The sequence below is a fragment of the Mugil cephalus genome, chromosome 20, assembly GCF_022458985.1.
Source record: "Mugil cephalus isolate CIBA_MC_2020 chromosome 20, CIBA_Mcephalus_1.1, whole genome shotgun sequence".
In the NCBI taxonomy this organism is placed as follows: Eukaryota; Metazoa; Chordata; class Actinopteri; order Mugiliformes; family Mugilidae; genus Mugil; species Mugil cephalus.
In genome coordinates this window covers 8,430,465-8,443,407 of record NC_061789.1, presented here as the reverse complement: position 1 = coordinate 8,443,407, position 12,943 = coordinate 8,430,465, and the positions used below count along the sequence as shown (strand labels likewise).

The 12,943-nt window shown below is 45.2% G+C and overlaps 1 protein-coding gene across 1 annotated transcript in view; it reads left to right on the top strand.

Annotated features, from left to right (window-relative positions):
• coro7 (coronin 7) overlaps positions 1-12,943 on the top strand; it is a 106,745-nt gene that overhangs the window by 45,031 nt on the left and 48,771 nt on the right. The gene's annotated exons all lie outside the window — the stretch shown is intronic.

The following is a 12,943-nucleotide window of genomic DNA, read 5'->3' as shown; positions in this document are numbered from 1 at the left end:
ATAAATGGTCTGTGTAGTATCTCCACATCACTCATCCACATCTGGCAACACGGCAAAAGAATCCCGACTCTCCTTCTTTCCTTAAAGTGGGTTCGAGTGAGCAGACTTTTCCTGTCGTTTAATAGAAAGAGCAGTCTAGGTGGATTGTGTCCTCATTGTATTCCCTTTTATGATCGTGTTTCCGTGATAGAAACCAGGGATCTGCGGCCCGTCGTTGGCAGGGCCTGCTGTCTGAAAAAGGAAACTCAAGAAAACAGAAGGAAGTATTTTTTATTAAACCGGCCGTGTGATTGGTCGGTGGCTGGTGGGCCGCATGTGCTCCTGGCTGATGTCACTTCCCATGTGGGCTCTATTTGTCTGCCCACACTGTTGAAACGTGTCAATGTCAGTGAGCCAGGAGTAATATGCCACGCTTAGTTTAATGGGAAAAGTGCTGAGGCATGCCGCTGCCGCTCACCGTCCTTTTGTGCGAGCTGTTTTCGCTCTCGTCGCCGCTCACGTGACCTGACGCTCAAATGCCTGAGCAGATGTGTGTTTTCCTTCATGTATGTGCTCGTGCTGAGTCGGGAATATGGCACGGCGAAGAGCTGAACGCCATCGCCGTCGGTCACATTTCTCCATGGAAATGTTGTGACAACAGAAGCTGCTGCGCACCTGCGTGGCCCCTCGGTGTTCTGAGTGCACTTCGGCCTAAGCTGATTAAAAAAAAAAAAAAAAATGATCAGAATGTAATTGGTGGGAGAGTTGAGGAGCGGGTGGCCAGGAAATAATTTCACCATTGTGCGAAGCGAGTGAGAGCAGAAGAAGAGAAGAAAGGGTGGAGGACCCTCAGGGCCGTAAAGCTGCAAGTCTTTAGTCTGTGTGTTCTCGAAGGAACCTCTGTGGACTTCACTGCTCTAACATCAACTGAAAGTCCTCTCTGTGCTAACATTATTTCAGCGGGGTCAATTAGCCGGCTATTGTATGGAAGCTTTGTATCGGTGCTGCAGGGGCTGAGAACTGAAGAGTCGGGGAAAAGAGGGAGGTAGGAGTCTTGTAGGAGCTCAGATAGTAAGTCCCTTTATTGTCCCTCTGCTGGCTTTTGTCAAAAGAAATCGGGTACGGTTTGAGAAATTAAGGTTAAGGCATTTTTAGTTGCACGTTAACCTGCAAAATTAAACTGAAAATAAAACAGCTCCACGTGCATGTTTTTTTCCTGCCGTCTGTTGCTGTTTCTCATCCGTGGCAACCATTGAATCATGTGGGTTGCCACAAAAGATAAATGGCAACGCATGCACCGTATGAGTGTGTGTTGCGCAGGTGTCTCCCACACGGCAACCCGTCCATGAGCAGGAGGAGCTGCGTTCCCACCGGCCAGCTGGACCGGTCAGTCGCACACTCACCTTCCTCGTGCGCACACACGCACATGCCCGGACGGGTCTGCTGTTTTCTTTACCTTTTTTTCAACGCAGGCAGACCATCGCCAAACAGTATTCATCATCTCCCCAGCGGGGATTTGACAAAAGGAGTGACATGGACTAAACCATCCGTGTCTTCAGTCATGCGTTGAAGCGCCGCATGAGAGACACTTTAACGAGATAGTACACTTAAAAACAAACTGTATAAATTCCACGCCTGTGTTTTCATTTTTGATCCTGTTGTTTCTTTCTTTGACTCCACTTTAAATTCCTCGCTATGACCAGGCAGCAGTGATTGATCATTTCACTCATTAGTTGGTTGGCTGGCTGTTTGTTTTGCAATTAAAGAGGCTTTCCATGAGAAAACAAATATGTTTCGTCAGCTCTCTACTTTTATTTTCGGTGCTCTTTCCAAGCCATTGAAAAGGCTGATGCTCTTACTCAATGTTGTGCCTAAATGTTAACTGTATCCTGCTGATTTTTTTTTTTCTTTTTCCCCTGTCCAGTGGTTTTCTTTATGTGCCAGCTGTGTAGGCTGAGCCTCGAAAGGAAGGGGTGAAAGAGCAACTCCTTCACAAAGCACCTTAGACAAACACAAGTTTGACCGAAAGACCAGGTTGGAAAAAGAAGAGAGGCCCACTCGCAGGAAAATGTTTTAGGACCCACTTGTTCCTAAGAGTCTTCGGGGACAAAGCTGGAGAAGCTGCTGTGTTTTTCACTCTGACCTGCCTGGGTGGTGTTGTAAGGGTACAAACCTTTCATTAGCACTGGACTGACAAAACACAGGATTGATGGACAAACGGCGATTGAAATGCACACGCCCACACATATGCGCTGGCGATGTGGGGTGTATTATTCTTGACTGTTTTCCACACATCCGGGGGCCATCGTGGTCCATCCACGGTCCACTGCCGCTGTGAAGCTCCGGGGACTCACAGCTGTGAGCTGGCACGCTGCGCCCTGTCTCCACTGTGGGCTACAGGATGGCTACTGTGCAAACTAACACAGAGGCATACAGTCATCACATACAGCGCTGTAAACACAGGCGTTCACGTTCTTCATGCGGAACGTCACTCACTTGTCAGCAGGTCTTGCTTTTGAATGGCGTACATTCTTTCTTAATTTTAGTTTATAGTCATGGGTCGCTCGCTCTGGACCCCGTCCTGTAGCCTGATGTGCACCTCTCCAGAAATGTAACTATGCATCGCGGCAATATAGACCGCAACGGCTGTGTTTAGTCCAACAAGCGTTTCTTTATTTGTGTGACAAGCAGAGAAAATGGTCCCTTGTTAGGCTCCTACACAGCATCTAATCTTATCTTCTGGTCTGTGTTGCAGTGATTTCAGTAAAAATAACTGTCCATCCACTTTTATTTACTTCGCCTCCAACATGAGCTTCTCAGTTCGGTTTGGGTCGGTACATTCACATGCACTTATCCAACTTAAAACACCCAGATAATGTGACTGGAAATCGATTTTCTCCGGCATGTATACGCCTCAATTGGAGTTTAACTTGCATCATAAGTAGCGCGCACATTACGATAAAAAAAAGTTGTACTATTCTTCTGGTTCTGGTCTGAAACATGAACGACTCCAGTTGTTTATTATATGATGTATAAAGGGGGCGTATTAACCCGCTGATATATCGCCACCTAGTGTGGAGGAGGAGCTCATGCTACCGTCAGTTTTTATTGTCTCCGTTTCTTTTAAACTAGGACAAGTTCCACATTCAGAAATTCGAATTAAGCTCGATTAAGCCGCGCATTTAAACGCCCTGATTGACACACCTGGCACAGGCATAAATGCTTTCACTGGCCTCTGACGTGGACGCGTTACGTGAGCGTAAACCAAAAAGACGGGGTTTGGTCTTCAGTGTTCCATTGCCCAGTATCTGTCCTTTTTCTGGGATAGCAACGGTCTAACATGTTATTATTGTTATTCTCCACCCCCAGCATTTTTCATTCTCCCGAGAAAAGGTCAGAAAGTATTATAGTTTTACACCTTATGTAAGGTAGATGTGAAGAAAGCGCAACGTGTGTCTGCAGGTTCCAGATTCAAAGTCACGACACGCTCCAAAGAAGCTATTTAGTTCTTATTATCTAAATCCAAATGTCTGTTAAAGGTCATTTCACAGTATTGTAAACACCGAAAAAGTCCTGGGAGATTTCATATCTTTCTTCCTCGTTTCTCAATTCTTGCTTCCTCATTCCCTCATTCCAGTCATTGTCAGATTTTGGTTTACTTGGGTAAATGTTTGAGTCGATTCGCTGCGGAGGTAGCTGGTTTCAGATGCTCCTGGATGGTCCGACTTTGAAACCACATCTTGATCTGTTGAGTGCTTCGTAAAGTATGCTTCAAAACGCAACCATTATCTAAGTCGCTAAACGCTTCCCTCGGCCACCTTTCCCCCCCTCACCTTCCCTTCTCCTCTCTCTTCTTCTTTCTGTTTTGTACCACGCCGAAAAAGAAGGGATGGGAGATATTGAAACTGGAGTGGAACGCCAGCGCCTGCCAACTTGGAAAAAACAATATTGTTGAAAGACATGCGGCCTTTGGATAACGCGGCGCAACGCTACATCTCCCGACATAAAATCTGCAGTTATTGAGCTCGGGCCAGTAAAAATAGACGGAAAGACTGATGTGTTTCGTGGGACAGAAAGAGAAAGACAGGGAAAGAAAGGAGGAAGGAGGAGAAAATAAAAAAAAAAAGACATGCTGGCTGCTGAGATGTAGTTGGCACCGTTTGCATTGCTACCGACCTTTAGTGGGTTTGTGTAAATTATATCCCTTACGAGGGAAAATATGCGGTGGTTTAACTAGAGAGACCCCCTCCCCCTGATCTGTCTGTTCAGAGATCCATCTTTCAGACCTCCATCAGTGTCTTCATGTCTCTTCCTTTATTGCTTCCTCCTTATCTCGCTCTCATTATGCATTCCTTTGTTTTTTTGTTTCCGTGTTTGGTCGCGCCAGAGTCCCTCCACTCCTAATTTGTCCGTTCATCGTCTATCACTCCTCCACACGAGCCCTCTGCTTTTATGTCTTCATATCAGCCCCCCCTCCTCCCCTCCCCTCCCCTCCCCTCTCCTCTCTTATTCCCCACAGTTATGCTATTTTCTACCGTGCATGGAGGATACATTTAGCTTGTGGTCGCCTGGTAAGTGATGGCTGCATCAGTGGGGGGGTCTGGTGAATCGCTACCTTCCCGTAGCCGCAGCGGGCTCCGTGCGGGCTGATGCACATTTTCCACTGGGGTGAACCCGCCGACTCGGGCCGTTTACCAGAGCGCTCGGCGGCCTTTGACCACGCCCCCCCCCCCCTTCCCTCCCCTCCCATCCCCCCGCCCAGGCCACAACCCGGGCTGGCAGGCACCCATGCAGGCACGAGGCGTCAGCCTGCCAGACGGGTGTCCTTGTTTATGTTTGTCTTGTGTGGTGGTGAGTTTCTCGCTGGGGCTCTGGTGACCGTTGCACCACCCAGCCCGACTCATACCAGGATGTGTCCTCGGAGACCCCGGCCAGGCCCTGTGGGCTGTAAGTGGCCTATTGCAAATGGACTGGAGAGAGTTTGGTTCTGGCTGTGGCTCCACATACTGAGGCAGGGAAGAGCTGTGGCTGTATTTGAAGAACAATGCTGCTAGTGCACGCTTTAAATCTCTTACCTTAACATATTTTAAATTCCTAATAGCCTTTATGTCTTATATAAGGACTCCCGCATTCACGCGCTGTGGTTGTTATTGCACTGTTTAATGTTTAGTCCTTTTTTTCAATTACATATTTTGTGTGTTTTTCTTTGAATTTGGATTTTATCCTGACTTTATGATCCTATTTATTGCCTCGAATTCCTTGTGTGTGCGCAGACATTTTCAGTTAAAAAATGTCAGGTTTTTGTAAATCCATTCACGAACAGTGCAATGAGTTTTTAGAAAGTAAAACAAAAACATACCACCAAGTGGTAGGGCTGGGCGGTATGACCAAAAATGTGTATCACGGTATTTTTCAAAATTCTGACGGTGTCACTGTATTTTTCTTTTCGTGAAAAGAACACAGAATTTTTTTTCTACTGGCTGAGAGAGGAATTAATGCAGTAGATTGACTCAGGATGGACTATTTTACTGTGATGATGAGTCAATATTGTAGCATAATACCACACTAGTAGTAAAACAAGTTTGCATGGCCCTGTGTTAGCAGTGCGGTGATGAAAAAAAAAATTAAATTAAACATATTTAAACTGCTGTGTCTGTAATGTCAATAGTAGCTACCGTAATAACTGTAGTCTTCGCGCAAAAATTTTTTTTTTTTCACATTCATGAAAAGCTAAAATTTGGGACACTTTAGGGACAGCTACAGCTGGAGGACAGGTCATCGGAAACCGATCGACACGGCTCCTACCACTTCGTTTTTCGGATTTTTCCATCTTCACCACGCCTCGCAATGTCTCACGGCGCATCGTTCCAAACACAGTGCAATCAAATACACCCGTATGCCGGTATATTAAAAATTCTTATCATAACAGAAAAAAAAACACCAGTATTCGGTATGAACTGTTATACAGCCCAGCCCCGTTAAGTGGTTTAGTTATCTGCATCAACAGCTGCTAACATTACATGTGGCGAACCATAATAAAAGCTTAACTTCTCTTTCGCTCAAGTTTCTTTGTCCTTTAATTTCATAATTTTTCCCATCTTACTGTTCTTAGGTTACACAAACAGTGCGGCGGTTACCCTGACATATGTTACGTCACAGACCAACACGCCTTTTAACCATTTTGCTTTTCTTAATTCCCCCTGTTCTCTCTCTTGATTTCACTTTGTTTGTCTAACTGTGAGTATGGCAACGGGTTGGAGCCCTCTGGTTGGGTTGTCAGCAAACCAATCAGAAGGCCAACAGGGTCTCTATTTTGAAATGTTAGGAAAAAAAATAGATTGTTTTTTATTTGTTCCTTTAAACGTGTTGAAAAGGCAGCGAGTTTGCACAGGTTGACCCGTCAGAGCTTGACAAGCGTTCACATAAACAGTTTTTGTTTCACAGCCGACGTGTAAAAAAAGGGACGTGTTTGCCCGCGTTCAACCCCGACTTGTCAGGATGTGTAAGCAGGTCTCTAATTACCCGAAAACAAGCCTGTGGAGGACAAAGACAAAAAAAAAATAAAAAAATAAATCAGCCTCATCCTGGTCTGCTACTCATTCGCTGTGTCGCCACTAATCAGGCGCCCCGACACCTGTGACTGTCCAGACCCTCCCTGCAGACAGGATTAGCTGATCAACGTTTAGTTTGAGTGTAATGACTCACTCTGAGGCCCTCACTCCCCCACCCCCTCCTCCTCTCTGAGAGTTATTAGTTAGGGACAAACAGGTGTTTGTTGGCGGGGATGTTGATGGCTCAGGCGAAGGGTCGGAGGTCACGTGGCCTCGGGGTGAACTGAGACGGCCACCATGTCCTGCCGGCGGACACGTGTGTTTGGGCTGGATGTAGACGTGTGTTTGGCGGAAATGGAATGAGCGTGACTGATCACTGAAGTCAAACTTTGTCCACAGTTCACACACGCTCAGTTTCAGTTGTTTAACATATATCCTCCAAACACCGCCCTAGCAAATAATATCCCAACACCAGTTTTGTGTGAGCTTACTTGTGGGATTTAATCCACTTAAACACAGGGTGGGGGTTTCCAACTTGTGAGAGGTGTATGTAAATCATGTCGTCCACCGCGGAGACACCGTGAGTGCTTACTGTGATGAAAAGGATTACAGGCGTATAATCTGTGCCTGTCGCCACCCTCCACTGCCCACACACCCACACAAATGGTCAAGAAATGATTAAACAACACATTCCACCGCTAAACAGCGACGTGCGCGTTGCATTCGGGAGCTGCTGCTGCTGCTTCGTTTTCCAAAAACGCGACGGCGTACCTGTTAATGCCAACGTCGGCGGGGCCAATAAATTGAGTGGAATTTTTTTTTTTTTTTTCCTCTTTCACTTGCCCGTACGCGTCATGTGCCCACCCACGTTCAACGGCTTGAGATTACACAGGAGCTCCAGCCACAAACAATGTGGAATTTGCGCATGTGTATACATAGCCCAGCTGTGAATGCAGTTTGAAAGTTGCGCAGGATGTGTACACAGCGGCATTTGATGAACGTCTGCTGTTGTCCTGAGGGACCTGAACGCTTGACCCCGAAGGCTTTGGAGAGGCCTGACCCCTGTCACTGCCCCGCGCTCAACTTCTAGACATTTCTGAAGCACAAAAAGAGAAATATAAGAATGAAAAGGATGTGAGAGAAGGGGGGAAAAAAAGAGGATTGTGGATATTTTTCAAGTCAAAACCACTATTTTTTGTTCAATCATTTCCTCTTGTTGAAAGTTAAATAGTACACGAGGGGCTGTTTTGGAGACTTTCGGGTTGTAATTGGGGTTCTGTTGACATCAAATAACAAATTGCCATACATGCTCCAGATGTTTAATTTGTCGTGTAGTGCTCATGAATATTCAGCGGTCGCAAATTTACAAAAGCAGTTAAATAATGGCTGTTAATAGAAACTCTATATGTCGGATTGCGGCGTCACAAGCTCCCGCTGGTCACTCCTTAACCTCATTTCATTTGCACATCTTTGCGCATGCCGTAACCATTCTTCCGCTGAGGTCGGCAGGGTCGCAAAAACGCTGAGTAATGTTGCACAAATTAGCGCTTGGGACTCTGCAAGAGCCAGCTGTGTCGAGATCCAGAAGGAGACCCCTTGCTGTGACTTGGAGTGACTTCGTTAAATCATATTATATCCCCCTGGTCATTTTAATTCATCAGTGTGCCAAGTCATGAGAAGTTCAGCTTCGTTTTTTTTTTTTTTTTTTTGTGGTCACTTCCAAGCTGCCAAACATGTAAAATAGAAATCAGTTCACCCCCTTTATGTTCGCCTGCAAAAGGTATGTACTGTAAACATTGTGAGTAACACTCGTAAATGTCTTATTGCGCCCTAAGGCTCCGAGTTAAGTGTTACAACCGTGGCAGTTTTTTCCTTCTCTCTTGGCCTCTAGCTTTCACAGTCTGTAAAAGTGAAATCAGCACAACAATGCAGATATATTTAAGCACGTGATAAACCATACATTGCAATTTGACGACATGGATAATTCTTAACAGAGCTCTACTATCATCTACTGTGTTTTCTAGTTTCCCCATGTTTGAAATTACTTTAGTGTAAGTGTTGAGGTTTTTTTGGATAAGGAAAGCACGAAGCCGGCGGCTGAGCCAGATGCCGGTGTGGCATCTGTAACAGTTGGTGACAATTCAGCGCTGTGTTTTTCGTTCTTGCCCCCACACACACTTGCCTCTGGTGTTTCTGGCGATTCTAGCTCCGAGAGCAGCTGCTTTGACGTTCATCAGCTTTCGTCACATCTGTTCTTTCAAAGGTCTTGCTGAGGGCTTGTTTACATCCACACATCACTCTTCTCATCCCAGTGAGACTTTTTTTTTTTTTCTTAAAGTTTACCCTGCCACCACATTTTTCTGTTTCCCCTTTAAATTCAGTTCTTTGGCAGTTGTGTCTCAGGCTGCTTTTAGACCTAGCTCGTTGTTTTCTGAAAGCGGAGGCGTTTAATTTGGGTTTGTTTGTTTGAACACAGCATTCGCACTCAACGAGCTGAGACCGGTTAGAGAAGCTGGTCTTAGCAATCGTTCAACCGTTAAGCCATTATTATCAGTGAAAAAACATGTTCCCTACGGACTAATACGCGAGCTTTTATACTTAATAAAGAAGCCTTTCACCTGATATGTTCTTTCTCTGGGTGTCCTGTGGTGTCAAGCAAAAGAATGCTATTAGTGGATTGAGGGAATGGATTAAGGGAATGGGTCTCTGTATATCAGGCTTGTTCCAGTGCACCCCACAGATGCTTGATCAGTATGGGATGTAGAGAATTTGGAGGTCAGGTCAACACCTTGTGCTGTTTTTCAGGTAATTCAAGTTGTTTCTAAACCCCTCCTTGTATGTGCGTCTGTGTCAGGCTGCATCCTGCTGCCATCAATGAAAGTCATTGCCATGGGGTGGGGTAGGGCTGGGTCATAAACAATACCAGATTATTCTGCAATATTTACTCATCACAGTAAAATAGTCCATCATTAGTCAATCTACTGTATTAATCCCTCTCTCAAACCGTATAAAATGTTATGAACACTTCTGGGCATACCACCCAGTCCTAGGGCAGGGGTGTCTGGTCAGGTCTGGTCTAGGTGGGTGGTACATGTCTAAGTAACATCCACATGGATGCCAGAACCAAAAGTTTCCCAGCAGAACAATGAATAGTCACAAGAAGGTCAATGTATTCTCTTCTCTGTGGTTTTAATGTTGTGGTTGATCGCTGTAGGTCATTGTTTTCCTCCAGAGCGCACGTTCTCCTTTCTAAGTGTCTGGCAGCAGCAACGAGCCTGCTCGATTAAACCAAACACTCGGTGCTCACGCGCTCTTCTGGTTTCAGCTTCCTGAAATCCAATTTTCCCTCTAAATTCTGACCAATCAAAACGTGTTGTGTTGAGGTTTGTGTCAGAACTTTGTCCTGATTGCGTGACAGGAAACACCAACCGACTCATGGTTAAGTACATCTTAGCAAGACTGAATCACCCTAAATGTTTAACCTCAAACATTCGTTATTACACGGGATAAGTCCAACTGAAAAACCAGCCATCATTTACTAACTAGCAACCAACAATAAGACACTAGCTAACTAGCCTAGCCAACAGCAGTAGGCCCATGTAATCCTGTACCCCAGTATGAGGGGGAAATGCCAGCATTTCAATCAAGAGATTATCTTAGCCCTACTACTAACTACTAAAACCTCTCAGCTTACCTTTAGCTTGCTCCCCAGCTAGATTGTTTCCTCCTCAGCCACAGCCACTCACTTGCTCGCTCTGCTGCCGGGACATGTTGTTTACTGCGACCCTCTGATCACTCCCATGAATGCCCAGCTCACACAGGAGACCAGTGGTGGATTTTTCCACAAATCCACGGCAACCCACCTCCACCGGCCGCACATGGTCACTCCACCCTCGCCCATCTCCCACCCATCTCTGCATATCTAGCTCTCTTGCGCTCGTTAGCCTCACTAATAAAGTTGAACTCTTCTCATCGTCAGTCTAAGGTTGAAGCTTGGGTTAAGGCCTAGAAACTGTGAATATGGAATAAGTGTGTCTGATTAGTTCAAGTGATATCTGTGAGCTTGAGTAATCACCTCATCTGCCAGTCTCACTGAGTTCATTTCGATTTCACTCTTCTGGAATGCTTTATTGCAGAAGACTTTTACACCAGTACGCCAGCTTTTACTTAAACGCCTCTTGCACCCGCCTTTCGCCCTCCGTGACCACCTCTCCGTCCAGCTCTGCTCCTCTTCACTAATGCCATGTAACCCGTTTGCTTGTGCTTTTGCTAAATAAATAAAATCCACCCCCCACCCACTGTTCCCTTCATTCCTTTGAAATGAGAAGCACACTCAGCTCGGTTTCCAAGGGTGACACTCAGCTGTGTTCTCTACTGTTCCACACACACACACATACAGACAATAAATACCTTCACAACTGCCTCTTTAATACCTCCCGTCAGTGCATTACCAAGGACGGATAAATGCATATGGCGCTGCTTGAACCCAGCCAGTTTTACTCCCCCCATCCCTCACATTTCTTCATCACCCCTCCTCTTTAATTTCCTCTAATTCTTTCCATCCTCGCCTTCTTATTTCACAGCGTCCATTCGACCGTAATTCTCCTTTTCTGGTTTCCTCATTTGTACTCCTATTTTGCAGAGTCCTTTGACACCTTGCCAACCTGTGTAAAATCATGCAGATGACATAGTTTGTTAGAAACCTGAGCTGTCTTAAATGCTCTGAAGATGAAGGATCATTTAAAGATAATATGCTAGCTGTTTAGTCTAACACTGGTTACCATTTGTCAGATGTGAGGATCTGAAGCTTTTTTTGTCGTATACCAGTGGAAACATTGATCTTGGTCAGCTTGGTCTTTGTGAAGACACTGTACTTGAACTTTCAAGTTTCTTTCTTTTTTGAAACTTACTTTTCTAAACTGTGATGGCATCGCATGAGGAGTTGCATCCTTAAAAATGAGACCAAATACACATTTGGGGTCCCCAAGACATGGTCTGATTTTGTGCACACGCTCATATTTGTGTCCTTTTTTTAGTTTTTTCTTTTGCCAGAGCCGCATCTTGACCATCTGTTGGCACAGACTGGCAGCTGCCTGGGTACGAGAGGAACCGGTGGCACACCGCCCCTTTATTTGTAATTAGTACTTGAGAAAGATTTAGAGGCAGAGGAGGAGGTGGAGAGCCGGGCAGGAGGGTTTGACTGAGAGCTGCAGGGAAACCAGAAGAAGGCCAAAAAAACTGGAGCCAGAGAAGCAGGTTCCAAAAACAAAGTTGTGGTGTGTTTTCTCTACTCAGCTCTTCTTTTTCATCCTTTTTACTTTTTAGCTCTTTTCTTTTTTTAGCAGCACCGCCGAATCCAGCTCCAAACTAAATATGATTTGTGTTTGGAAATAAAACGTTAATAAAGCAGCCAGTGTTTTTGCTACGTGCAACAATCGTCATATTTTTCAAGGTGTCATTCAGATACTTGTAATCCGTCGTGAGTTGAATGCTTCATGTTATGATTTTGGTGGAATAATTTAATGTCCCCAGGCGGCGACTGTAAATAATCCACGCTTCAGAGAGATTTGAAGGGTTGATGTCGCCGTGTGGGGAGTCGGGGCTATTTTCAAAATGGAAAACTACAAGGCGAAAAGCTAGAAAGCCTCAGTTTAAAAAAAAAACAAAAAAGGAGAAGAAGAAGAAGAAGAAGAAGAAGGTCGCTTGAGTGTAAAATTGGGAAATTCAGAGGAAACACAAGTGCTGCTTGCACTGCAACACATTGTCCTTGGCTGCCTCCCCTTAGCCCTGAATTTGGAAACAAATTAGAAACAAAAAATAGAGAATGGAAGAAAAACAGAAATGAGAGCGGAGAAGGGAAAGGAGGAGGAGTGAAAAAAGAGAAAATATTGACTTTTTTAAGTAGTTCATGTGGATTGATAACCAAAAAAAAGGTCCCTTGAAACTACAATAGACCCCATTGAGCACTGTAAGTTGGCTCCTCTCCAAGGACCAGGTTTCTCTTAAAACTAGAGGAACACAAAAATCCCTCTGTTAAACATCTAATTTTCTTATTTGCAGTTACCTAGCTGCAGAGAAAGACAGAAACTTGTGCGTGTAACATATACGTGATTAAAAGTCTTTGGAAAGACTAAGTCACTAGTTTCCCCGGCCATTTCACTTGGGAATTCATCGTCTCCGAGCAAATTGATATAATAATGCGTGCATGACAAGAGCGGCGCTGTTTTATAAGTCTGTGCTGTTAGCGTGGGACCCATAGCTCCCCAGCTATGGGCCAGGATATGCAGGTTTTTGTTTGTGGGTGTGGGCGTGTGTGCACGCATCCTGCATCAATCCGCTACCAGCATCTTACCTATAAAACACATGGGTGGTCAGGCTGTTTATCGCGTGGGTCTGCAAATAATACATCCCCA